Consider the following 26,959-nt stretch of genomic DNA (forward strand, 5'->3'; position numbering starts at 1 on the left):
AGAGAGAGAGAGGGAGGGAGAGAATCACATACAAAAATAAGGATGTGTAGGCCAGCCAGGGCTGCATAGTTAGACCATAACTCAAAATAAAATAAAATTTAACAAAAGAGAAAAGAAACCCCTTGGGCATTAATGAGGCAGTCCTTTGGTTGTATCTATACAGAAGTTTCCAGAGAAATTAAACTGAGGATGTGGAGTCATTCCAAGTATACATGGCACCATCCTATGAGTAGGTTTCCTAAGCTGAATAAAAATGAAAAAAGCTAAAAAGCCAGCTAAACACCACCAGCATCCTCTCCCTCTCTGCTTCCCTCCTAAGTAACTGTAGGTACAAAGGGATGCCATGTTACTTTCTATGGCATGCCTTGCCACCATGACAGGCTGTGTCCCTTCAAACTCTGAGCCAAGACAAACCTTCCTTAAGCTGTTTTGTCAGGTGTTCGTATCAGTGATGGGGAAAGTAACTGATGATCGCTGGTGAACACTGTGCTCACTATGCATTTGTAGCCATATTTCTAAAACTAAAATTAAAAGTATATACATGTATGCTTATAATGTATATGCAGTGTCCATAGAGATATGTACATCTTCCTCATAAAGAAACAAAATCAGACTGATTATGGCAAATCTGGAAATATGTGGATGCTTTTATGTTATCTTTTCTATTTTTCTTTAGAAGAGGAGGAGCTGTGGATCTGTGACCGTTCAGAACATATATCAAGGCCCACAGCCATTTTTTGATTAAAGCATAGTTTTAAATTAAAGTAATAATCTGTGTGGAGAGAGAGCACTTTGAGTAAGGCCACCCAGGCCCCTTTTCTCCTCTGTGGAGGTGTTGCCCAACCTTGCTCTAAACATGAATCTGTTTTAAGGCAAGAATCATTCCAGTTCCAGCTCCTATTCTTGATGATGGAGATGGAGTCCTTTTCCAAACTATAAAGCAGCTGCTTGTGCCTGTGAGCCAAGAAAAGGCTGTAGAGCCGCTTGCATTGGGTAAACTTGTTTTACTACCAACACCCTCCCAGCAGCAAGGCTGTGTGACTGGAGATGTACAATGTCCCCACCCACACCTGCTTTAGCACCAGTCGCCAAGAATAATCTGACACTCGAATCACATCAGCTGGCAGCAGCAGTGTACCAACTGTGGAAGGTGGGCCTTGAAATTCCAAAGAGGCGTGCAGTGATGTAACTGAGGGTGGAAGAGAGAACTGTGGATCGTCTTTCAGCATGATGTCCTGTGCTAAGAGAAAAGAAAAGAGGGAGGAGGAGAGAGAGGGAAGCAGAAGAGAAGTCAGGAAAGGAAATGAACACTTCTCTCCTGAACACAAACATACTATATGTGTGTGTGTGTGTGTGTGTGTGTGTGTGTGTGTACACACATATATAGTATTAAATATATACATTAAAACATATATAATATAACATACTATAAAACACCGAAAAGACTGAAGTCAGCACAGGACATACCAAGACCAAGTTTTCTGCACAAAGGAGATTTATTTACCCTGGAGAGACAAAGAGCAGGAAATAAGGGACAAAAACAGGAAACAGAGGACAAAGATAGAAGGGAAAAGGAACAAGGGACAGGAGGAAGAAATATTTGAATATTTGTCCGGAAGAGATTCAGGACTGCGTCTGGATAGAGAAGAGACAGACAAGTGGCCCAAAGGCAAATGGAAGGGGAAAGAAAAGGGGAAACCCCGAGTAAAGATGAGCTGGTTTCTTTTTATTAAGACAGGCTAATTAGGGCAGCCAAAAGGGGCTTTTGACTGCTAGACATCACACTTTGAGAGCTGGTCAGCCTCAAGAGGAGGAAGTGGCCAAATGAGAGAATAGACCTTGGTGGCTAGCTTGAGGAATGTAATCTGAAAAGGGAATGGGGGAAGCCAAGAGCCTTGTTTGCCATGCTTGGTCCTACTAGCCCTTCAGTCACATGCATGTAAAATGGATCAATCTCAAATTGTAAACAGTGATTGTTCTCCAAGGATATTTGGGGGTTGGTTTGTTTACTTTTCTTAGGCAGGGATTTGCTAGGTAGCCCACGTTGACCCTCAGCCACTCCCACCTCAGCCTCTCAAGTTCAGGGTTACCACGATGGCCAGCTCTTAGAATGTAACTAAAGAGATGGAGGAAGATTTACTTCTTTTCAGGTTGTTTTCTTGTAGAATGCATTAGTTCCGTTTCCTGTTACTGTGATAATAACAACAGCAGCAGCAGCAACAACAACAAACAATAATCATAATAATAGCAACTTAAGAGAGAAAGGCGTGACTTGATTTCCAATTCCAGGAAGAACAGAGCCAGTCTGTCACTGTGGGGAAGGCAAGGCAAGGACTTGAAGCACCTAGTCACATTCACAATCCAGAGCACAGGAAAGGAATGTATACCTACTTGCAAAGGCTCCACCTCTGACCTCCTCGCTCAGTCCAGGGGTCAGCCCATGAAATGGCACTGGCCACCTCCAGGGTGTATCTTCCCACTTCAATTAACACAATTAACTCTCTCTGGCGTACCCACAAGCCAACCTAATCCATACAGTCCTTCCTTGAGACTTCCTTGCCAGGTGATTCTAGTGTGTGTCAAGCTGACAGAGCAATCATCACAACCCTACTCCTTGTCAACTTGACACACAAACACTTAACTGTAAGCCACAGTCTCCTACTCCTTGTTCCCAGAGTGCCATCTTTAACATAAAACACAGTTCAACTTTAAAAGTCCCTTTGGTCTTATACAAATTCCAACACTTTAAAAGTCCAAATTCTCTTAATTATAAGCTCTGTGGTGGTTTGAGTATGCTAGGCACAGGGAGTGGCACTATCAGGAGGTGTGGTCTTGTTGGAGGAAGTGTATCACTGTAGGGGTGGGTTTTGAGACCTTCCTTCTAGCCCCTGGAAGACAGACAGACAGATTTATGTATTATTATTCATAAGTACTCTGTCAGAAGAGGGAGTCAGATCCCATTATGGGTGGTTGTGAGCTACCATGTGGTTGCTGGGATTTGAATTCAGGACCTTTGGAAGAAGCAGTCAATGTTCTTACCCGCTGAGCCATCTTGCCAGCCCTGCTAGTCTCTTCTTAATCACCACTAATTCCTTAGCTCCAGCTAATCAGCATCAATTGTCCCAGGAGTCTCCTTCTTTTCTTTTTTTTTTTTTTCTTTTTTCTTTTTTTTTTTTTTTGGTTTTCCGAGACAGGGTTTCTCTGTGTAGCCCTGGCTGTCCTGGAACTCACTCTGTAGACCAGGCTGGCTTTGAACTCAGAAATCCGCCTACCTCTGCCTCCCTCTGCCTCCCAAGTGCTGGGATTAAAGGCATGCGCCACCACTGCCCGGCTCTTTTCTTGACCAAAGCGAGCAGAAGTCCTAAAAATTAAAAAAATAAATAAATAAAAGAAGGAGAAGAAGAAGAACAACAACAACAACAACAGCAAGAAGAACAAGAACAAGAAGAACAAGAAGAAGAACAAGAAGAAGGAGAAGAACAAGAAGAAGAAGAAGAAGAAGAAGAAGAAGAAGAAGAACAAGAACAAGAAGAAGAAGAAGAAGAAGAAGAAGAAGAAGAAGAACAAGAACAAGAAGAACAAGAAGAACAAGAACAAGAAGAAGAACAAGAAGAAGAACAAGAAGAACAAGAACAAGAACAAGAAGAACAAGAACAAGAAGAAGAAGAACAAGAACAAGAAGAACAAGAACAAGAAGAAGAACAAGAACAAGAACAAGAAGAGACTAGCATCTGAGATGAAATCTTCTCGGAAGTGTTTTCTGAGAGCAAAGAGGCTGTGTTCCAGAGATAGCCAAGGTTGTACCTTGTGCTTCAGCTGGACTTGGTAATGTGTAAGAAGAGTCAAACAGTGGTTTTGAAGGCATGAAGGGGTCATGGAGAGCACCTGAGGCTTGATACTGCAGGAAAGGACATTGGCAAAGGTACAGTCTCAGTTGCAGTTGACAGCCCAGAACTGAAGGGGTCATGCAAAGAAGTTGAGGCTTGGCACCATGAAGAGAGCCTGTGAGAGGCTATTGGCAAAGCCTCATTGCAACAGATGATTCCAGTGAACTGGTACCATGGGATGGTCCAGCAGCAGTGGAATAGCCACTGCTATTCAACCATAGCCTAGAATGTCACAGAGGGCAGAACTAGAGAAGTGACCCAAGCCCTTTAAAGGAGCCCGGGAGATCATGTGTGGATCCCAGACATTGGAACAAAAGCTATAACATTGAAATTGCCTTGGAGACCCTAAGATGCTAGAGATGTCAGAGCCATGAGATATCTGCTAAGGAAGTCTGCTAACGGGGAGTGGAACCAGCCAAAGAGAAATAATTGTGTTGTAGTCAACAAAGCAGAAAGGATTTGGAGATCTAAAGAACACTTTGGCCTCAGACAAAAATGATGCAGTTTGCCCGGCTGGCTGGTTTTCTGTCTTGTTTTGGTCCAGTATTTCCTCACCACGACATTTTGGAATGGTAACGTATATCCTGCATGATGTTGGAGGTATGAAATCTGTCTTTTTATTTTGATTCCTTATGGGATTACAGTTAAAAGATTGTATGAATCTCAGAATAGACTTTGAACTTTGGACTTTTAACATTGTTAAGACTGTTATAGACTATGGGACTTTTGAAGTTAGACTAAATGTATTTTTGCGTTATGCTATGGCTAGGTATAGCCCCCATAGATTTATGTGTTTGAGCAAGCGGGGGAGGGGGTGCAGGGGGGGAGCAGGGCATGGAATGAGGAGGTTTGAATATGCTTGGCCCAGGGAGAGGCACTCTCAGGAGGTGTGGCCTTGTTGGAGGAAGTGTGTCAATGGGGCGTGGACAGTCTACTCCTAGCTTTCTTTGGATGAAGATACAAAACTCACAGCTCCTCCAGTGCCATGCCTGCCTAGACACTGCTTTCTGCCATGATGTTAATGTGCTGAACCTCAGAGCCTGCAAGCCAGCCCCAATTAAATATTGTCCTGTATAAGAGTTGCCTTGGTCATGATGTCTCTTCACAGCAATTGAAACCCTAACTAAGAAAAGCTCCTATAAAATAAATAAAAACAAGTTATATAATTCCAACAAATATCAGCACAGAACAAACATTCTTATTGTAAAATGGGAGAAACAGGGACCATGACAATCACATCAAAGAAAACCAAACTTTAACAGTTCTGTACCCAGGATTTAAGTTTGTAAGGTAATCAATCAACCACTCGCTGAAGGGTTTGGATAGCGCCACCTCTCTTGCTTTACCATCTGTGTCATACACAATTTCTCTCCTAGGTTTAGACCTGCTCCACTTCACACCTATGGCTCTCTTTGGTGGATATTCCATGGCTGTGGCATCTCCAGCATCCTGGAGTCTCCACTGCAACTTCACAGCTTCATGCAAAGTTCTCTCAGGTCCTCTGCACACAGTACCTAGTCTCAGATGATCTTCATGGCTTCTCAGTCTTGAATCTTTCATAACCTCAAAATCAGTACCATGTGGACCATACTTAGAACATTGACAAGCTTTGTTGCCAGCTGTCCAACTCCGCTGGACAGCAGCTATACCCTCTATGTGCTGACCTGCAGAAACACTTTCCTATTGTCTCAATGTAGTACATGAGGCTCCTCTAAAGGATGTTCTCTGTCAATTACAGCCACTTCTTCAGTGCCAGCCTGAATGTTCTCTCCTCTGAAAATTGCTTATCCCAAACGAATCAGTCCATTATTTTTAAATTCAACTTCACTCAGGATCTCAGGACATGAGCAGAATAAATCCGGATACTTAGCCAGAATATTACATAAATAGTTCCTGGTAGAGTCCCATGTTTTCCTTCTGGAATCTCATAGGCTGCATGGCCACCACTGCCTGCATTTCTCTCAGCATGGTTTTGTTTTCCAAGTTCCCACCAGAATGACCCATTTTAAGCTTTGCTTCCAGCATTCAGGAGTTTTCCTAACTCAAAGTTACTTAACAGAACACCATGAGCAAAGCAATTAACTTATAGAACAATCAGTTTATTGGGGCTTACAGTTTCAAAGAGTGAGTCTGCAACCATCATAGTGGGAAGCATGGCAGCAGACAGGCATGGCAGCACTGGAGCATAGCTGAGAGCTTATATCCTTATCCACAAGGGAGGATCAGGGGAAAGAGGAAGAGAGGGATGGATGGAGGGAGGGAGGGAGAGAGGGAGGGAGAAAGAGAAAGAATGAGAGAGAGAGGGGGGAGGAGGAAGAGAGAGAGAAAGAGAGAAAGGGAAGGAGGGAGAGGGAGGGGAGGGGGAGAGAGAGAGAGAGAGACTAGGGAGAAAGAGCTAACTGGGAATGCATGGACTTTTGAAACCTCAAAGCCTACTGTCAGTGACATACCTCCTACTGGGGACCCAGTATTCAAACATAAACCTATGGGGACCATTCTCATTCAAAATACTACAGTTTCATTTTCTGTTGCTGTGATAAAATACTCTAACAAAGGCAACTTAGCAGGGGAAAGATTTGTTTTAACTCAATATTCCAAGTTACAGTTCATCATTGAGGGGAAAACAGGTAGTCACATCATGTTCATAATCCAGAATAACACCATTCACAGTGGGTAGATCCTCTCACCTCAACCAATCAACCTAATCCCCCCATAGGCTTGCCCTTGTGGGGGCAAGCCTATCTGAATAGTCTCTCATTGACATTCTTTCAGGTTATTCAATACTGTGTCAATCTGACAATTAAAATTTACCATCACATAGCCTGTATAAACTTTCCAGATTAGACTACTGTAATTTCAATTATCTTAAGAAAAAAATAATAATCAAGCAAAGGGTTATTTACAGAAAGAAGCTCTGCTCATGGAAGAAAATAGCTGATGGTATCAATTTGAAGAAATTTAAAGCTCAACTTAGTTCAGAGGTTGGGAAACTGCAGCTAATAGGTCCAGAACAGGCCACCCCATTTTTGTAAAGATATATCTGAACACAGAAAGTGGTCCTTTTCTGTGTAATAAGCAGTGGAGCTCTACAGTGTGACAGAGTTCACAAAGCCCACAAAGCCAGCAATCATACCATCTGTCCCTTTATAAAGTTTGACCATCTTGCTTTAGATTGCTGTTCATTCCTCATAGGAGTTGAACAATGTATTTTATTTACTTTTTTTGTTTTGGTTTTTCGAGACAGGATTTCTCTGTGTAGCCCTGGCTATAGAACTCACTCTGTAGACCAGGCTGGCCTCAAACTCAGAAATACGCCTGCCTCTGCCTCCAAAGTGCTGGGGTTGAAGGCATGCGCCACCACCGCCCGGCTGAACAACGTATATTATTTAGTATGCTGATCCTAAAATTCCAAGTTTGAAAGGTTCGGGAGATTCCAATTATAATTTTGTTTTATGAAGTGAGGCCTGAAAGTTTAAGTCAGCCAATGTCACATTCTTAAGGAGGCCTTTGTTATTCACCTGATATCAGGATTGCTTTCACAGAACTTATCACCCTTAGATCCTCTCATATAGTTATAGCCTCTCTGCTCCTTTATCACAAGAGCACAGGAATCTCATCAGTTTTGTTTATCACTGTTTCTAACCTTCCCTTGAATATAGTGGATGCTCTAGAACACTTAATGGAGTGATGGATGATGAATGGAGGGATCCATAGGTCCACAGATGGAGGGGAAGTTGGGGGACTAATATGTCCAAAATACATTGTATATCTTTATAAAATTACCAAAAAATAAATTTAAAATATTGTATAAGAAGAAGTTCTCATGCCCAAAGGAAACCCAATATTGGCAAGATAGGGGAATGCCACAAGGAGTCTTCACTCATCATGAGTTATCAGCAGATTTCAAGTAAATTAGTAATTTCTTGATTCTTCTCCCAAACACTAGACTTAATGGTCCTCCTAAAGGCAAAGGCTTTCAATGAGTAGGCAGAGGGATAGACTCGAAGATGAGAGACTTCAAAAAGGTCGTTTCTGCTTATGAATACCAAAATAAAAAGAGAGATAAAAAGAATGTGAAACCTTTCCCCTTTAGGGTAAAAAAAGCATGCATGTCTCATGAAAAAAATTTTATTAGGTTTTGTCATAAATTAAAACTATCTCCATAGAATACATAGCTCTTTTCTGTCTCATGAAAAAAATTTTATTAGGTTTTGTTATAAATTAAAACTACCTCCATAGAATACATAGCTCTTTTCTGTCTCCCCAAGAAACAGTCAGTAAAGTTGTCATTATTCATTAATCCTTTCTTACAGTAGATTTGTTTTGGGGGATGTGATGCAAGTTTCTGCTTCAAGGTGGGTATAGGGTCAAGGACAGAGATTACTCACAGTGCCTGGCTCTGCTGAGTTACAAGAATAGCCTATTGTATTCCACAGCCCTGGAATCCTTATCTCTGCCCAAACAGAACAGAAAAATGTGCAACCTTGAAATACAGAGGCCCATTCACTTTTGTAGGTGAAACCAAAAAGCCTTGTACTGTTTTAGAAATAAATGAAGTCCCAGTTGGCTAGTGGATACCAAAGGAAGACAACAGCCCATTGAAAGATAAATCCATCCTTTGTACAAATAACCAAACTTGAATACCAAAAGTAGTTCGGAACTCACACACCCATTTAAGATGACTCTAAGCTTGGCATTGTCTCATTCCTTCAGCTGAAAAGTCTAATTGTCTTTGAAACAGCCTATATCTAGGATCCTAGAGCCCAGTGTTTTTACATTGTTTCCACTACAGTCCCCTCTCCAGACAGATCCACTCCACCTGATTAGCGTGGCCTTCACTAAGAAAACACAAAAGACTCTCGGATTTATCACTTAGAATCCTCTCTGGAGATTCTTGCTTTAATCGTCTCCAGACCCCTGCTTTTCCCCCACAGCCCCAGCAGCCACAGCCCCTCTTTGTTGCTGCAGCTTTCCTTGTGAGTAACGTTGTGTTTATGTCATTGCTGGTTGGAACCTCTGGGAAAGTAAAATCTACAGGCATGCCTTTCCCCTTTAGAGACTGCCTCAAAAATAAATACAGAGGTTTACTTTTCCCCTCTCAGCCTGCATTCCACTCTTTGCTTCTATTTACACTCAGGAGACTGTTTCCGGGATTTGTCTGGAACAGGCTAGTCTTTGCCAGCATTTGCTCCATGGTTTCAGTAGTCACCTTGTCTCTCTCACCTCAGATAGGTGGGTCAGTCTGGACTCTTAGGTTATTGAGAGAGTGGAGTGGAAACTTGGCAGAGTTCATACCTGACCGTTGAAAAGAATTAAGACACACCAAACAAGGATGAAAGGGAGAAAGCTTATCCTCTTCCACTGTGCCAGGATAACCTTTGTTCATGGCTTGGCATATGCCTTATGTGCCTTTCCTACATATGGGGAGAGAAGGGAAGGGGAGTGGTTCCAAGGCCAGTCAGGGCGACAATAAAGATAAACACTTGCATACAGCACACAGTTGGACTGTATAATGTGGCAGTGAACGAGGTCACTAGGGAAGAAGCACGTGATGTCACAGCATAGGTGGGATTGCCAGTCCTTCAGAACACCCATTCATGGGTCTGTCCATGGTGTGTCCTCTGTCTTCTCTAAGTGCTCTACAGAGCTTTCTATGCCAGAGCTCCATCCCAGACCCCAAAGGCTATAAAGATCAGCATTTCTTCACATAAACATGTCTCCTTCCTGGCAAGTCTTTGATTTACACAATAATTTCTCTTGCGGTAGAAAACTAAAGAGGGGCTGGTCTCAGGGCTGGTCTCCTACCTTTTCTTCTTAGAGTTGTCAATTCTCTTTTTTTTTTTTTTTTATTTTTGCTTTATTTTGTTTAATGTTTGTAAGTGTTTTCCTTTCACGCATGCATGCTCACTGTGAATGTACCTGATGCCTGCAGAGACCAGTAGAGGGGAGTGGGTCCCCTGGAACTGTCTATACAGAGAGTTGTGAACTACCATGCAGGTGCTGGGAACCAAACTTGTGACCTCTTGCAAGAGCAGCAAGTGCTCTTAGTTGCTGAGCTCTCTTCAGCTCCAAGTTGCTTGGTCCGATTGGCCCTTCTAACTCCTTCACCTCTTGCCCTAAGGAACCCCAAAAAAAAAAAACCTAGGTGTAAAAGTAACTTAACTTTTACTCCCCTGTTATAACTGTTGTCTGGGAGGCTTACTGTTAACCTAGGCCTAGAATGTTTCCAGCCTCTGAGGCTTGCTGCTGAATACATTCCCCCTTTCTGTGTGAACTCTAGTTGGCCCGTTCAACTCAGCTGTTCTGGCTCAAACTCCTCTCCCAGCTGACTGATTCAATCTGGCTTTTCTTTCCACCTCTAAACTGCTCTGCTTAGCCGCAAACTAACGAGCAATCTTTTCTAATTGTCTGGCTCCTTCTTATTCTCTGGCTTGTTCTATCTTTCCCTGCATCTAGCTTGTTCTCTCTTTAACCTGTTTCTGTAAAACTCTCCTGGTAAAACTGCCTCCTTCCCCCTCTCTGTGCTGCTCTGCTCTCCCTCTCAGCTCTACTGCACTCCACAAACTCTACTGTATTCCTGCACTGTACTCTCTTCTTCCTCTTCTGTCTGTCCCTTAAGTAGTTTCCCTTCTCGTGAGAGTCAGACATATTTTATTCTTTCCAGATCTTTCTCTGATTCATCACTTTTTGCCCCTCAATTTGGCCCTTTCACTTTGAAACACGGGTGCTTCCTTCTACAAACTAACTTTACCTTCTTTGTTTGGGATCAAAGGTAAGTATCAAAGACTGAGCCACACCCTAACTAGAAACGCGTTCTAGTTATCCAGTAACACCCAGGGATTGGAGGAAGAGGAGTGTGAGAGGTTGACATTCTGAGCACTAGGCCAAAATTGGGTGGAAACAGGGAAGTGGAATCCAGTCAGAGAGCACACAACACCTAGGCAGCCACAACAAAAGGGTGATGTTAAAGGTAGTCCAGACCACTCCTGGGCTAAGGCTTAGGGAACACAACTGATGAGGGGGAAAAAAGCAACTCCAGATGACTTAGAAACCTGGATGCCTCATCCTAGGTTTCCCACAAAAAGCCACAGCTGGGATAAGACACAACGCTACATATTAGATGGACAAATTGGTACAAAATGGACTCTTTATGTATCATCAGGGAGAAAAAAGGATTGTGGGTCAAGTTGCAATGCTCAAATCAAAAATGCTTATCAAGAGGATAGCAGGAAAAAAAGAGTAAGGGGAAGAGACAAATCTAAACAACAATGCAGGTGGGAAAACCAGTTTTAACTTTGTACTATATTCCCTATCTCTCTCAGTCTCTGTCTCTGTCTCTGTCTCTGTTTCTCTCTGTCTCTGTCTCTTTCTCTCTGTCTCTCTGTGTCTCTCTCTCTCTCTTCTCTCCTCTCTCTCTTTTTCTCTCTCAACTTTTCTACTAAGTTGTTGGTACCTGGAGCCAACAGCTACTCCATCAGAGAGTCACAGAAGATAGAACGAACATGCTTGGCCAGAAATACCTGCTTACCAGAGCATTGTAAGCAGCCACGTATTCTATATGAACATCTTAGATGATGACCCATGGACCTAAGAACGTCTATGCAAGATGACATGGATGCTGAGAACTTGTGTAGACATAGCACATCATGTACCTCATAAGAGCACAGTTGTTTCCTGCCTTCCTATGAATATTTATCACACATTCTCTACTTCCTTTGACCTAAGCTCTCTTATTTTCTAGGAGGTTTTGTTGGTAGGTTGGCTGGCTGAGACTGGATCTCAAGTAGAGAATTACCTTGAACTCTTGATTTGCAAAGCAGATGCCACCATGCCTGACTAGGAGAACTGTTCTCAAGTAAAGAAAATAACCAAAAGTCTCTCTGATAGAAAGACTTTTGTTTTGATTCTTGTTTGTTTGGTTGGTTTGGTTTGGTTTGGTTTGGTTTGGTTTGGTTTGGTTTTTCGAGACAGGGTTTCTCTGTGTAGCCCTGGCTGTCCTGGAACTCACTCTGTAGACCAGGCTGGCCTCGGACTCAAAAATCTGCCTGCCTCTGCCTCCCAAGTGTTGGGATTAAAGGCATGTGCCACCACTGCCCAGCTTTGTTTTTGTTTTTTAAGACAAAGTTTCTCTGTGTATCCCTGTCCTGGAACTCACTCTGTACACCAGGAATGGCCTGGAACTCATAGATCCTCTTGCCTCTGCTTCCCAAGTGCGGGAATTGAAGGTATGTGTCACCACTGACTGACTTCATTCTGATTCTTGAGACACAGAAAGCAAAGAGCTATCACATCTCCAGACCACTTTGACGTGATTCAGATATCTGTGACTAAATAGAAAGAGATGGAACTAAGCCAGAGCAATTCACAGAGGGAAAGAAAGAAGACACTGCAGATGCCTGGACATAGAGTTGAGAGCAACCACTTTGAGGAAAAAGACTGCCACACAAAGAAGCATCGGTTGTATCATCAGTGTATCCCAAAAGGTGACGTCAGCAAGGCAAGCAGCATGCCTGGGGTTCTCTGAAGTTGTGAAATGTGCAGGGCTAAAGCCAGATAGAAAACAAAGAAAGAAGAGTTCAAGCAGAGAGCCCGGAAGACAGGGAGCCAGGTATGGATTTATTTGGGACCCCTGGACTGCTTCAGATTATAAATCTCTTGAAGCAATAACATGGGGCTGAGCTAGAGAAATGGCTCAGTGGTTAAGAGCACTGACTGCTCTTCCAGGGGTCCTGAGTTCAAATCCCAGCAACCACATGGTGACTCACAACCATCTGTAATGGGATCTGATGCCCTCTTCTGGTGTGCCTGAAGACAGCTATAGTGTACTCGTATACATAAAATAAATAAAATCTTAAAAAACAAAAAGCATGGGGCTAAGACACTATATAAGTGGAAAAGTGAGAAAAAGCAAAACTTGACTGTCATGAGTTATGGGTCAAGTTTAAAAGGAAATGTAGGCAGGTTTGGTTGACTAGTATGGTTGAACTGAACCTCTCAGACAAAACTTCTTCACTGGTAGCTTTGGGGTCTAACTGTTCCATCCCTGAAAAATGTCAGAATGAACAGGCAAACATGTCCATCAGTGCCCCAGGGTGACCCAGGTATCTCCTGGCCTTATTTTATTCTCAATATAAAAACATCCCAGGTTCCAGGAAACCTCTAACCATCACTCCCTCGACACTCTAACCCAGATGTAAGAATTTAACACTTAGGCTACTTTTTTTTTTCAATATAACAAGACAATTTCCCTAACAAAGACTTTTCCTTTAGATAATAAATTCCCCCCAAAGGACACGGAAACACAGAAGACCAGCCAACAACAACAAAAACAAAAAAAAAAGGAACCAAACCCCTCTTTAGGTCAAGAAACCTAAAAAGAAGTACACTTTTTCTAAGAAGCACAGGCTAAAAGGACTCACTAGCCTTTGTTCTCAAGGCCCAGAATTCTCTGCCTCAACTTCAACCCAGTATTTACTTCATGGCCAGCTCTGCATCCTTGCTTCCTGTCCCTCCCTGAGGCCCTGGCCTCTGAGCTACATCAATCTCAGCTTACAGGTCCCGGGATGATTATGACCTTGGGAAGGTGATAAAGCTGAGCTAACAGTTTGTTGTTTGAGGGGGGGATTTCCAAACGAAAACACTTCAAATAAGTGTGTAGGCCTTGTTTCCAAGGTCAATCAGAAAAATGCCAACGTACAAACTGGCCCACTCTGCCAAATAAGGATGATATTTTTAAAATGGTGCATATCTTTGGTGTGATTTTCTGGGGGACCTGCTAAGGTGAGAATAAGGGACTCTTTTTTTCTTTACTTTCTGGCCAAATAAGACTAGAACATTAACCAGATTCTCACTTGCAATTTTGCGTAAATAACAGCCGATCTTTTTCATATTTTTTTTTTATCTTTTTGTTACCCAAAGCAGGAGGTTCATTAGGACATTTCCACATATGCATATAATGTGCTCTGAGCATCTTCTGCCTCTCTGTTGTCATTTTACACCCTCTCCCTCTCCATGTCTGCCCCCTCCCCGACCCCTGTCCCAGCCCTACGATGCCCTTCTTTTGCTTCCTCTACCCAGATCCCACACAAGAGAAGAAGCACGTGACCCAGGTCTTTATGAGTCTGGCTTCCTCCTCTTAGGATAACATGAGGTAGACCCATCCATTTAGTAGGTCTATACAGTTTCCTGAAAACAAGGACATTTCATTCTTCTTTGTGGCAAGGTACAAAATCCAAAGAAGGTCACCATTAGGTTCCTTCTTTTCTGAACACACACTACTCCTACCAGAGGGAAATCTGTTTCCTTTGATCCTGAATCCAGATTTCTCTTGTGGCTAGAGGTAGCAAGATACAGAATATCCTGTTTAATTTCATTTTTTCAAAGTAATGTTTTAATATAAATACACCCCAAATAATCCCATGAGTTCACTTATACCAAAACTTACTTGTTGATGATAGGAAATATAAATGTGACTGTTTATCATATACTTTATCTGGTTATTCTTCCTGGAACCTGAAGAAACTGACATGTCAGTTGCAAGACCAGGGATACAGGTCAGAGGTAGAGTGCTTGCTTAGCATGCACGAAGCCCTATTCTAAAGTTTCCACCATGTTGTTTGGTCAACTTTCGTCTCTCTCTTAGAATCCTACTCTGAGACCACCATACTATGAAGAAACCCAACAGGCCATGGGGAAGGATCAAAGAGAGAATCACAGAGTACAAGACAACTCTGCCATCAGCAATATGCAGCTGTGTGAATGATCCACGGGCTACACCGTGTAGAACAGTACAATCTAAGCCCTGCATAAGCTCTCAGCCCACAGAAGAGTAAGAAACAACAATTGCTGTACCTTTAAATGAAAGGGAAGGGGATGTCTTAAGTAGCAAGAGACAACCGAAGTAACCTGGAAGGAATCATCTTGAATTTAAACTCAAAACTTGGTGGGTTCCTCCATAGCATCTCCATGGAGCATGGCTACTCTGACCAGATCACCTTGTCCAATTTCGTTGGTCCTTTTTCTCCTTAAGGAGGCACTATAACTTTGCAGTTCAGAGCTCTGGATTTGGAGACAGCCAGACCTAGATCAGAACTCGGTGTCTCCCATACAGCTGTGCAAGCTTGGTCTCCTTATCGGAAAATGAATGTCAACGTTACTTATCTTCTTGAGGAGCTTAGGAGGATTAGAGGTTTAATGTCAACAAGCACTTTACAGCGAATTCTCCATATGACTTTACTTAGTGCTCAGCACACTCTAAAGAATTTTCCAGCTTGTATAATTATATAATTTTATCTCACTTGTAGAGAAAGGTTTCTGCAAAGCCGAGCGAGTAAGGATATATAAACTCTCAGAGACCCGCTGTTTTTCATGGGGAGAGCTTTGCAAGCCTGGAGAAACGCTGAGATGCCTTCTTGACTTCAGTCCCAGGTTCTGCCTTGCTTTCCACTCTGAAGCCCAGTGGTCACTGAGAGATCACAAGTGCTGAATATAGGCCGACCTACTGTATAAACACTGTCCCCATGGCCACCTTATTATGGTCCCAAAATGTCTCTTTCAAAAGTGCTTGGAGAGGAAAAAAAATGCACTTATGTAAAAAGAAAATTACATGAAACAAAAGTTTTGTGGGTTATGGAATCAGACCACTCTGGAATCTAAGTCTAGTTTTAGATTAACACATAAACTTGCCACAGTTAGTAAACCAGAAAATTATTTTAAAAATTTAAACCCTTCTTGATTAAAACATATATAGTGGAGTTGGAGAAATGGCTCAGCAGTTAAGAATACTAGCTGTTCTTCCCAAGGATCAGGATTCAATTCCCAGCATCCACATGGCAGCTCACAACTTTCCATAAACACCATTTACAGGAAATCTGATACCCTCTTCTGGCGCCAGGTATACATATATGGTGCACAGACCAACACAAACACCCATACACATAAACTTTTTTTTTTTTTTTTTGTATTTTCGAGACACGGTTTCTCTGTGTAGCCCTGGCTGTCCTGTACTCACTCTGTAGACCAGGCTGGCCTCGATCTCAGAAATCTGTCTGCCTCTGTCTCCCAAGTGCTGGGATTAAAGGCGTGCACCATCACCGCCGGCAAAAGATTTATTTATTTATGTATATGAGTGTTCTATTTGCATGTATGCCTGCATGACAGAAGAAGGCACCAGATCCCATTACAGATGGTTGTTAACCATCATGTGGTTGCTGGGAATTGAACTCAGAACCTCTGGAAGAACAGCCAGTCCTCTTAACTGCTGAGCCATCTCTAAAAGACAAACACTCTATAAGATTTAGCATGGTTCATAGCAGATGCTCATTTTATATCAGTCTCCGTGCTTCCAGAACGTTAGCCATTCAGGTATAAACACAGTAGTACTGTGTAAGAGAAGGATCAGCAGAGTGAATAGGCTTCGCCTCTACAGAGTAGGGAGCATCACACAGCCAGCTACGCCTCAGGCAAAGGGCTACTATCTAGAATGCATAAACCGCAAAAATTTTTAAATTTTTTCAATCAAAAAAATTGGCCAATGAATAAAGAAGGAGTTCTCAAAAGAAGGAATAACTTGAAACATATCGAACATGCTTGGAAAAGAGTCCAACATCCTTAGCCAGCAGGGAAATGTCAATCAATACTGCTTTAAGATTCCATCACACCCCAGTCAGAATGACCATCAAGAAAATACAAGAGAGTGAGTGCCGAGCAGGATGTAGAAAAAGAGAAACCCTTCTTATTGACTCCTGCTGGTGTATGCAGCTGCAATGGCGATTAGTATGGCCGATCACTCTGACTCACTAGCTCTGGCCTGCTAGCTCCGGCCCTGCTCACTCCAGCCCCTAGTGGTTTTTGTTTGTTTGTTTGTTTGTTTCTCATTACAGATGGTTGTGAGCCACCATGTGATTGTTGGGATTTGAACTAATGACCTCCGGAAGAACAGTCAGTGCTTTTAACCACTGAGCCATCTCACCAGCTCATGGTTATTTTTCAAAACAAGTAAAACTAGAATTCTTGCACCACCGGGCTGTGCCACTGTTGGGCGTACAGGCCAAGGACTCTAAGTCCCACCAAAAAGATGCTTGTACATACTTGTTTTTGGCTGTACTGATGTCAACAACTAGGAAATAGAACCCACATAGATGCACATTTAACAGATGAATGCATACTGAAAGTGAAATAAGGTGGAATTTTATTCATCCATAAGGAAAATAAAACCTGAGCTGGTGGAAGGGTTCATCAGGTAAAAATCTTGCTATCAAGCCTGGAGGCCAGAGCGCCATCCCTGGGACTCACAGGGTAAGGGAGAAACCAACTCCTCTAGCCTCCACATTCATACCATAGCATGTTTCAAACACACACACACACACACACAAAGTGTAAAATAGAAAGATAAAAAAATTAAATCAAGTATTAGATGAGAACAACAGAAGGTGCCTAGGAGCAGCACAGACATTTATTTGCATTTTGCCTAAAGACCCTACAGGCCAAAGCTGGCTCGTGAGCAAGGTGAGAGAGATATTTGCAGATTCTTCTACGCTCTTACAAATACCCAAAGTTAGTTTGATACTTAATTCCTTCTAACGATCATGTTCATATTCTAGTGCCTCACGTTAGCCAAGAAGTCACATCTGTATTGCCCCCTAATAAGAGATGGGCTTCATTTCCGATACTAAAGTGTGTAAACCATTTCCCAGTACCTGCTCCCTCACCATATGCTGTTTTCGTATGAGTCTTTCTCTCGGAGGAGCTCACACATTCACCGGCATACTTGCCAAGGAAAGGAGCTGAATTGTTCCCTCAGGGTGACATTCCTAAAGGCTCTACCCATTACTGTTAATTGGAGGTGTGTCTCATCCCCCAACCAGCCTGTAGGCAGAAATCAAAGCACTGGCCTTGTCCAGTGCTGAGTTGCCCGTGAAAGATCCAGGAATGTTTATTTATACATAGTTCTCCTTTTCCTTAGATTCCAGACAGCAGGTAGCAGCTGATAAAAAAGAATACCAACTATGTTGTTTCTACAAGGCTCAGGACTTAATCCAACACTGCTGCTCCCCGAAGAAGGGACTTTCCCAACAATCGTGACTGGCTAATTTTTGCTGAATATGTCATATGCTAGGCATCCTGCAAAGACTATTGTACTCACAGTTCTTTAGTACACAATGCATATTGTACAGATGACAAAATGAGAAGCTAACTTGTCTAAGGTCTGACATGGTTCATCACTGATAGACCGAGAGATTTTTTTTCCAGCTCTCTTCAAAACCTATGCTCCACCAAGGTCCTAAAACCATGAATGTTTCATAGAGAATTATGTAACAAGTTTAGTTTTAGAACTGTTTCCAAAATCATCCAACAAGCTTGTTTTCCCCGTGGTTCAGATTTCTGTTAACACCATAAAGCCTTGACTCCCTCTGGGGATTTTCCAATTTCTGCAGAGCATCTGATGGGCAACTTGGAGCAAGAAAAAAGAAATAGAATAGGAAAATTCAAAAAAGTCAGAAAATGAAAGGGATCCTGCAGCCACTGCCTTGTCCTGACTCTCTTGCCAACAAAGACGGTTCCAGTTCCCTAAGCCCCTCGTCTCTTCCTTAGCATCTTCCTGGATCCTTTCTTTCTTCATCTTAGCTTGAGGTGGGCAGCTTCTTGCTTGTTGGATTGTTGAGTTTCATGAGTTTTTTGTTTTGTTTTAGGGATTGGACCTGTTTGTCTCATTTTTTGAGACAGTGTATCACGTAGCCCAACTGGCCTCAACCTCATTTCATGGCAGATGGGGACCTTGGCTTTCTTTTCCTCCTGCCTCTGCCTCTCAAGTACTAGAATCACAAGCATACGATACCACAGTCCAGGAAACTGAACCCAGAGTTTTCTGCATGTAAGGCAAACTCTCTACCAACTGAGCTACATCCCTTGTACTAGCTTGGAATTTCCTTTGTGAGTGGCAACAAATAATAAGATATTTCTTCTTCCAAGATAAATACAGTCAGCCTTCAAGACATGCGACTGTAATCCCAGCTCTCAGGAAGCTGTGGCCGGAGGATCTGGAATTTGAAGCCAGGGGAGGGTACAAAACAAGATCCTGCCTTGAGTCCAGTGTGTGGAGAAGCCTTGCACATCCAGCTGTGATCAAAGTGGGCAGGGAAGGCCCTGACTCAAAAGAACTGATGTAGCAGACAAGCAGTAGTTATTGACTGAATATAAAACTCAGGAGAAGGAAAGGTGAAACTGCTCAAAGAAGCCAAATTTAGTGTCTCTCCCCAAAAATCACAAACCGATCTGTTATCTTAAAACCTTAACTTTTGCGGCTGGCGAGATGGCCCAGCGGGTAAAAGCACTGACTGCCCTTCCGAAGGTTCTGAGTTCAGATCCCAGCAACCATAAGGCGGCTCACAACCACCTGTAGTGAGATCTGACGCCCTCTTCTGGTGTGTCTGAAGACAGCTACAGTGTATTACTCCGGAGCGAGCAGGCTGTCCTGAGTTCAATTCCCAGCAGCCACATGATGGCTCATGGCCATCTGTACAGCTACAGTGTACTCATACACATAAAATAAATATTAAAAAAAAAACCTTAACTTTTCCTACTGCAAAAGAAGGTTATTTGTAAAAAAAAAAAAATGACAATATGTGTCAATGTCTTCCTGATATTCACATTTAAACAAGAACCCTTAGCTGTACCAACACCCCTGCCTATTGTTGCAGTAAACGCTTTCTCTACAGACCTCACTGTTCTACTTCTCTTTTTAATTATGAGAAACAATGGTAGGTCCAAACAGAAAGCTGGGGAGGAAGGGCAGATACCTACAGTGCTGGAATTCTACAGCTGTGGTTCTCAACCTGTGGGGCAAGACCCCTCTGGAGTGGCCTAAGACCATCTGCATATCAAGATGTTTACAGTACCGTTCATAACAGTAGCAGAATTGCAGTTAGGAAGTAGCAACAGAAATAATTTTATGGTTAGGGGAAACCACAACAGGAGGAGCTGTATTAAAGGGTGGCAGCCTTAGGAAGGTTGAGAACCACTGTTCTAGAGGCAGAGGCAAGAAGATCAGAAGTTCAAGGCCTACCTGCCACCTAAGCTGCACAGTAAGTTGGAGGCCAGCCTGGGTTATGTGGTCTGTTAGTTATTTTCTTCATTGCTGTGACCAAATACCTGTCAAAAGCAACTCAAGGAAGAAGGGTTTATTTTGTCTCCCAGTTCACGGAAAGACAGTTTACAGTGGCCAGGAAAGAAGGCAGCAGGCCACGCTACAGCTGCTACAGTTGCTATTGGGAAGCAGAGGTGCTCCATTTGCTTTCTGCTTTACCCAGTACAGGAACCCAATACCCTGGGATGGCATCCCCACATTTAGGGTAGAACTTCCCACATCAATAAGCTGATCTAGAAATACCCATGCATACATACCCAGAGTTTTGCTTCCTAGGAGAATTTAGATCCTGCCAACTTGACAATATTGACCACCACACATAGCAAGATATGTTTAAGAAACACACATACCACTCCAGCCAGGGAAGCAGGTATCTACCTATCTCTGAGTTCTTCCAAATCCAAACCCAGAGTCCCAACCCCAGCTCTAGAGTAGACCTGCTTCGGCCTCTCCCCACAACCTCCACCTCCAGTGGATCATACAGATCTTCCTCTCCAAATTTCCTTTCTCCCACTCAATGCTTCATCCCAGGTCCTAACCCCAGCAGGCCTTTTCTGGGGCTACATACAAGTCATTCCAGCCCAAAGAGAAGATAGGCTAACTGTAGATCTTCACCTCTCCCTCAATTCCTCCAAATTCTGTTCCCAATCCCAACCCAGCCCTGTAGCAGGCCATCTGCTGTGTCCTCTCTCTGTGTGTCTGTCTCTCTCTGTCTGTCTTTCTCTGTCTCTCTGTGTCTCTGTGTCTCTGTCTCTGTCGTTCTCTCTCTGTGTGTGTGTGTGTGTCTCTGTCTCTCTCTCTCTGTCTCTTTCTCTCTCTCTCTCTCTCTGCCCTGACTCCCAAGGGACTAAGCAAATCCTAATAGAACACCCTGCTTGCCTCTCCTATGGACCAGCCCAAGCAGGGTCCCTGCCCCTAGCCCTTCCCCATTCTTAAATGTCATAGCTCCCAATACCTAGAAACACATTTTACCTGGACCCCCCCCCCCAGTAGCCACACCTATCAGGATCCCAGAAGAATTTCCCACTAGGCAACAAACAGCCACCACACTGTCCTAGGACCCAGAAAGGACAACAGAAGCCACCCAACAGAGACAAGACCAGAAAACAGCACTCTGGTGGTTTGTGCATGCTTGGCCCAGGGAGTGGCAGTATTTGGATGTGTGACTTTATTGGAGGAAGTGTGTCATTGTGGGTGTGGGCTTTAAGACACTTGCCCTAGCTGCCTGGAAGCCAGTCTTCTCCTGACTGCCTTCAGATGAAGATGTAGAACTCTCAGCTCCTCCTGCACCATGCCTACCTGTGTGCTGCCATGTTCCCACCTTGGTAATAACGGATTGAACTCTGAACCTGTAACCCAGTTAAATGTTGTCCTTATATGAGTTACCTTGGTTATGATGTCTGGTCACAGCAGTAAAACCCTAACTAAGACAAGCATCTAGAATTATGTACACATACACACACACACACACTCAGGAAATCTGGGACACTATGAAAAGACCAAATCTAAAAATATAGGAATAGAGGAGGGAGGAAAAACACACATCAAAGACACAAAAAATAGTTTCAAAACAATCATAGAAGAAAATTTCCTAACCTAAAGAAGGAGATGCCTGTCAAGGTACAAGAGTGCTCAAATGAGTGCATCTCTGTTTCTTGTGCCTTCTCTTAGATTCTTTTCCTTTTGGATTTGGTTTGGTTTGGGGTTTTGTTCAGTTCAAATATATTAGTTTTGTCTTATTTTATTATTATCCCTTAGAAGCCTGTTTGTTTTCTGATGAAAGAATTGGAGCGGATCCTGGAGGAGTAGAGGGAAGGGAAAACTGTGATCAGGATATATTATGTGAGAAAAAATCTACTTTGAATAAAAGGAAAAATAAACATACACAGAGAGAGGGAGACAGAGACAGAGAGACAGAGACAGAGAAACAGAGAGGAGAATGCAAAACATCTTCCAGTAACTCTATTGTCAACTAATAACTTCAAAAGGCCACATTGCTCAAAGAAAGCTAAGTTTATTTAGCCGGCTGTAGCAAAAAGCCCACCTGCTGAGGTGATGAGACCGGAGGAGCCGGATAAAAGTCCTTGGTATAAGCTGACACTTGAGTCCCTGGAACCCACAGTGGAAGGAAGAAATTGTCTCCTTAAAGTTGTCCTCCACATGTGAACTGAGATGGGAGTGTGTGCCCACTCTCACACACAATAACAATAGTAACACTGATAATAATGGCAATAGGTAATCGTAATAATAAAGCTTTATTTTGAAACTTCTTTAAGAATACTACCTTAATAGACTTTTCTAGACTATCTGAGGGTGGAGTTCAATGACAGACATTCCCAGGATTTGGAGGTCTAGACTCGGGGGCTTATGGTAGATTCTTTTCAAGGCAGGAAACAAGTCAGGATTGGATGAAGTCTATGATTTAGCACTGGCACAGGAAGGGAAGGGGCAGGAGGCTGGTCTTGGCAAGTCAGCTATTTGTTGAGAAAAGACAACAGGTAAGTAAGTAACTTGCATGGATCCATGAAACAAACATGAATCTGCTTCTTGGTTTACAGCCCTTTCCCTTGACTTGATTTTCCTGGAACAATTAGTGAAAGCAGGTTAGGTCCCAGTGGTTAAGCCATGGGGATATGGATGGTCTCGGTCCTAACATTCAGCTTATTATTATTCTTTAAACCCACTTGAGAACTCTGTACTGTTCCCATGGAAACAGAACTTTACTTCCTCCCACCAATGACACCATATTTGGTCTATCAAAATGGACTTTTATTTTTTCTTCCTCCCACCGCTCTTAAGGAGACAGCTGGGAAATCATCTCCGCTGGAGAAGAGAACTCTTCAGACTATGCAGAGACTCTGTCTACATTCTGGATGGTTAATGTGTCATCAACAATCACCCAAGGGGATTCAGAACATCCAATAAAACCTAGAATAGCAGACAAATGCTATGACCACATGGGTAATTTTAGGATATTTTTTTAATTGAGAAAGACCAATTCTCCGGCCCTACATTTCCCTAGCTATATGTACCTGTCAGCAAGCTGTCTCCCTTCTTTGGGCATTTTTGAGCTAGATATTCCCCCAAGAACCTTTGACTGAAGCCTTTGGGGATTAGAGTTTTTTTTTAAGATTTATTTATTTATTATATGTAAGTACACTGTAGCTGTCTTCAGACACACCAGAAGAGGGCGTCAGATCTCATTACGGATGGTTGTGAGCCACCATGTGGTTGCTGGGATTTGAACTCAGAACCTCTAGAAGAGCAGTTACTGCTCTTAACTGCTAAGCCATCTCTCCAGCCCAGGGATTAGGTTTGTTTGTTTGTTTGTTTTGTTTTGTTTTTTGTTTTTTTCAAGACAGGGTTTCTCTGTATAGCTCTGACCGTCCTGGGACTCACTCTGTAGACCAGGCTGGCCTTGAACTCAGAAATCCGCCTGCCTCTGCCTCCCAAGTGCTGGGATTAAAGGCGTGAGCCACCACCGCCTGGCAGGATTAGGTTTTAATGTTATTTACTTGTTCTTTGAGAATTTCATACGTGTGTACACAATTTTTGATTATATCCACTCCCTCTGCCCCCAACTCCTCCGGCCCTAGGAGCAACACATCCTCTCCCAACTCCACATTTTTAAATGTTTTTAAATAATTCACTGAGTCCAGATAGTGCTGCCTGAATTCTTTGACATGGTGCCATTAATATGTATCTTCTTTTAATAATAATAAAAAAGTATAACAATGATAAAAGATACCCATTTGGGTGGTTACCAGAACTACACCCCAATACAGATAGATGGGTTAACCCCTTTTGCTTGCTTGCTAAGAAGTAAGTTCATTTGGCAGAATTTGAAAGGTAGGAAGAATTTAACCCAAGGGCTGGCTAGGGACACATGGCACCACAATACCATTGTGGTATTCCATTCCACTTCCTTCCATTGCAGCTTATCACCTGCCAATCAGGTTTACAACAAAGGGCCCACATAGACCCTGCCTATAACTAGAACCACTTTGAGCGTAAAGTGACACTCTGAAGGGACATAGCTCCAGGATGATGCACTAGGTAACCTGTGGTGGTTGGAATGCAGTGGGGAAGGAGGCAGTAGCCCAGTTTCCTCTCTGTGATTAGATTACCTGGGGCTTTCCCAAAATACACCCCTAGTCTCAGCACCAACCCCACCTCCAGGAAACCTGAGTAATGCAGTCCCCTTTCTAGTGAAACTCCTTCCAGGATGAGTAGCATCCAGACTGAATTTCTTTTACACAAACAAGTCACATGCCTAACGAGGTATTTTTGTTTTGGATAGTGGTTTTCCTAAGGTCATGAAAACCCAAAGTAGCAGGTACCCCCGGCACCTCAAGGAGGGAACAATTCTTCCCTGCGTGCCTGGGGAAAGCAGGCTGCCAACCAGCCTTCAATAGTACCTTATTGTCATCTAGTAAGGATGAGTTAAGTAAAGGGTAGCATACATGTGTGTGCTTGCACATCACACGTGTGTATGCGTGCACCACACACACACACACACACACACACATATGCTCAAATGCACTACCATCACCACCATCATGGTCATCACCACATGCAGTCACTAAATATGACATAGACAAATAGTTTTGAGAAAATGTAAATGTCAGAATCTCTTGTATGGTACAACTGTGGCAATTTACAGTCATGATCATACTGAGAGGTTTATGTAAAAAAGAACACTAACTCATCAACTCCCATCTCTGTGGTAAGTACTTCAGATACTATTATACTTACTTTTTTTTTTTTATCCTATGTTGCTTAACTCCAGCTAGCACCCCACATCCATATAGCCAAGTGACCAAGAATCCAAAATGTTAGGGGAAAACATTGTACCTGTTCTGAATGGCATCATTATTCCCTAAACAGTACACCAGGACAATTTTGTTTGTTTGTTTGTTTGTTTGTTTGTTTGTTTGTTTTTCAAGGCAGGGTTTCTCTATGTAGCCCTGGTTGTCCTGGAACTCTCTGCATAGACCAGTTTGGCTTCAAAGATCCACTGCCTCTGTATTCCAAGTGCTGGGATGAAAGGCATATGTCACCATGCCCAGCCATGACAATTATTTCTATAATAATTACACAGTATTAGGTCTTATAATCTGCAGGTGAATTAAAGCATACTGGAGGATAAGTAAAGGTGACTTTATATATTATATATTAATGTTATGTTATAACTAATATATTATATTATATTAAATTAATATAATATTAAATTATAATAATACATATATAGTCCCCAAGCTCCTTTCCCAGAGACATTCTAGGCTCAAAGGAATACATTTGGGAAAATGGAACCTACACCTCAAAAGACTTGATTATTGATGTGGCTAGCATTTCCAATCATATCCCTGTGTGAGACATGGGGATTGTGGTGCCATGTGTCCCTAGCCAGCCCTTGGCCTGGAGTCCTTTGAACTCATTAAACTGGAAACAGAAGGCTTCAGAGAATGGGCACTGGGAATGGAGAAGCTCTTCCCTGCCACTTGATAGAAGCTGCCTGCTCCCTCAGTGCTTCCAGACACCAAGGTCCCTCTGCCTTCCGGTGGAGGCAACTTAAGAACACGGGGTCTATTTCCTGGAGAAGGAATCACAAATTTTCATTACTGTATTTCCAAACTCTGGGGATCAGAATGAAAACTGCTAGGTGCATCTTAAGGTAGGAATCTTGCCAGGAAGAAAGATGCACAAACTTTGTCACAACTGGCTGGGTAAGATGAGGTAATCTGGTCACAGGAAATCAAGAAGAAGGAAGAGAAACACTCATACAAAGCCCTCCACCTATAAAGGTGCCCTCCGACACGTAAGTAGGCTAAGAGGTGGAATCGCACTTCCCAAACTCCCTTATCTTCCCTTTCTCATTAGTCATTCTCCAGGTCCAGAAGTGGGGAAAAAAAGCTCAGACAAACGCAGCACGGAACACAGGAAGTAAGTTTGCCGTAGGCTTTTGCGCTGCGGTTTCCTGCTTTACCTGACACGTCCGTCCTAGCCCCTCTTAGCTACAGCTTCCAGTGCTACGTCAGACTTGGGAATCTATCCCGATCTAGCATCTCTCTCCTCATTCTGACATCTCTAACCCATTACTAAATCCTGACGTCTCTCAACTTACTTATCTCTCTCCTGACCATCCCAACTGCAGTGTAAGCTGTGACCTGATCCTGATTTTTTTAATGCCCTCCCAGATAATTTGCCCCATCTTTTAAACCCCCTACAATCATTTCTCCACAATTACTTTCAGAGTGATCAATCATGTCATGTGTATTTTATTTGTCATTGAACATTTCCTTTTCAACATTATCTCATAAAAACTGGGGGAAAAAAAGTTTAAAACTCCTTAAAATGGTGCGGAGAACTAGGTCATTTAAGTTCATGCACTAGTTCTGCTACATACTGCCTCTTTTTGCAAGCTTTCTCTGCCTCCACCCACGCTGCCCTCCCCTCAGCTCCTCTTCCTCACCAGCATCCCTCAGACTTTGGGTTTGTAGAGGAGATTCCTATCCTTCCTTTCTATGGAAATATCTTTCTAGAGAAATCCTCGTTAATCCTCTGCCTCCCTGAGAATGCCTCGGATTCTCCAGTGTGGGGCTTATAGCACTGAGTAAGTACCATGCTACTCGAACCAGTCCTGGTCGCAATTTTACAATAAATTTTAAATATTTGTATTAATTCTTTGAGAATTTTATATCTCGTATTTTGAACACACCCACTCCCCTCCCGGCTCCTCCCATGACCACCCTCTCCACTTTCCCATCTTGATAGCAACATCCAATTTTGAAATGTCTTTTTTTTTCCTTTTTTCTTTTTCTTTTTTCTCTTTCCCCAGTGTGTTATCAAGCCATTCCTGAGAATGGGGCCTGCTCTCATGTGTAGTTGACCTGTCATAGGTCACATCATTAAAAAAAAAAAAAAAAAA

The sequence above is a fragment of the Mastomys coucha genome, unplaced genomic scaffold (genome assembly GCF_008632895.1).
Source record: "Mastomys coucha isolate ucsf_1 unplaced genomic scaffold, UCSF_Mcou_1 pScaffold15, whole genome shotgun sequence".
Lineage (NCBI taxonomy): Eukaryota > Metazoa > Chordata > Mammalia > Rodentia > Muridae > Mastomys > Mastomys coucha.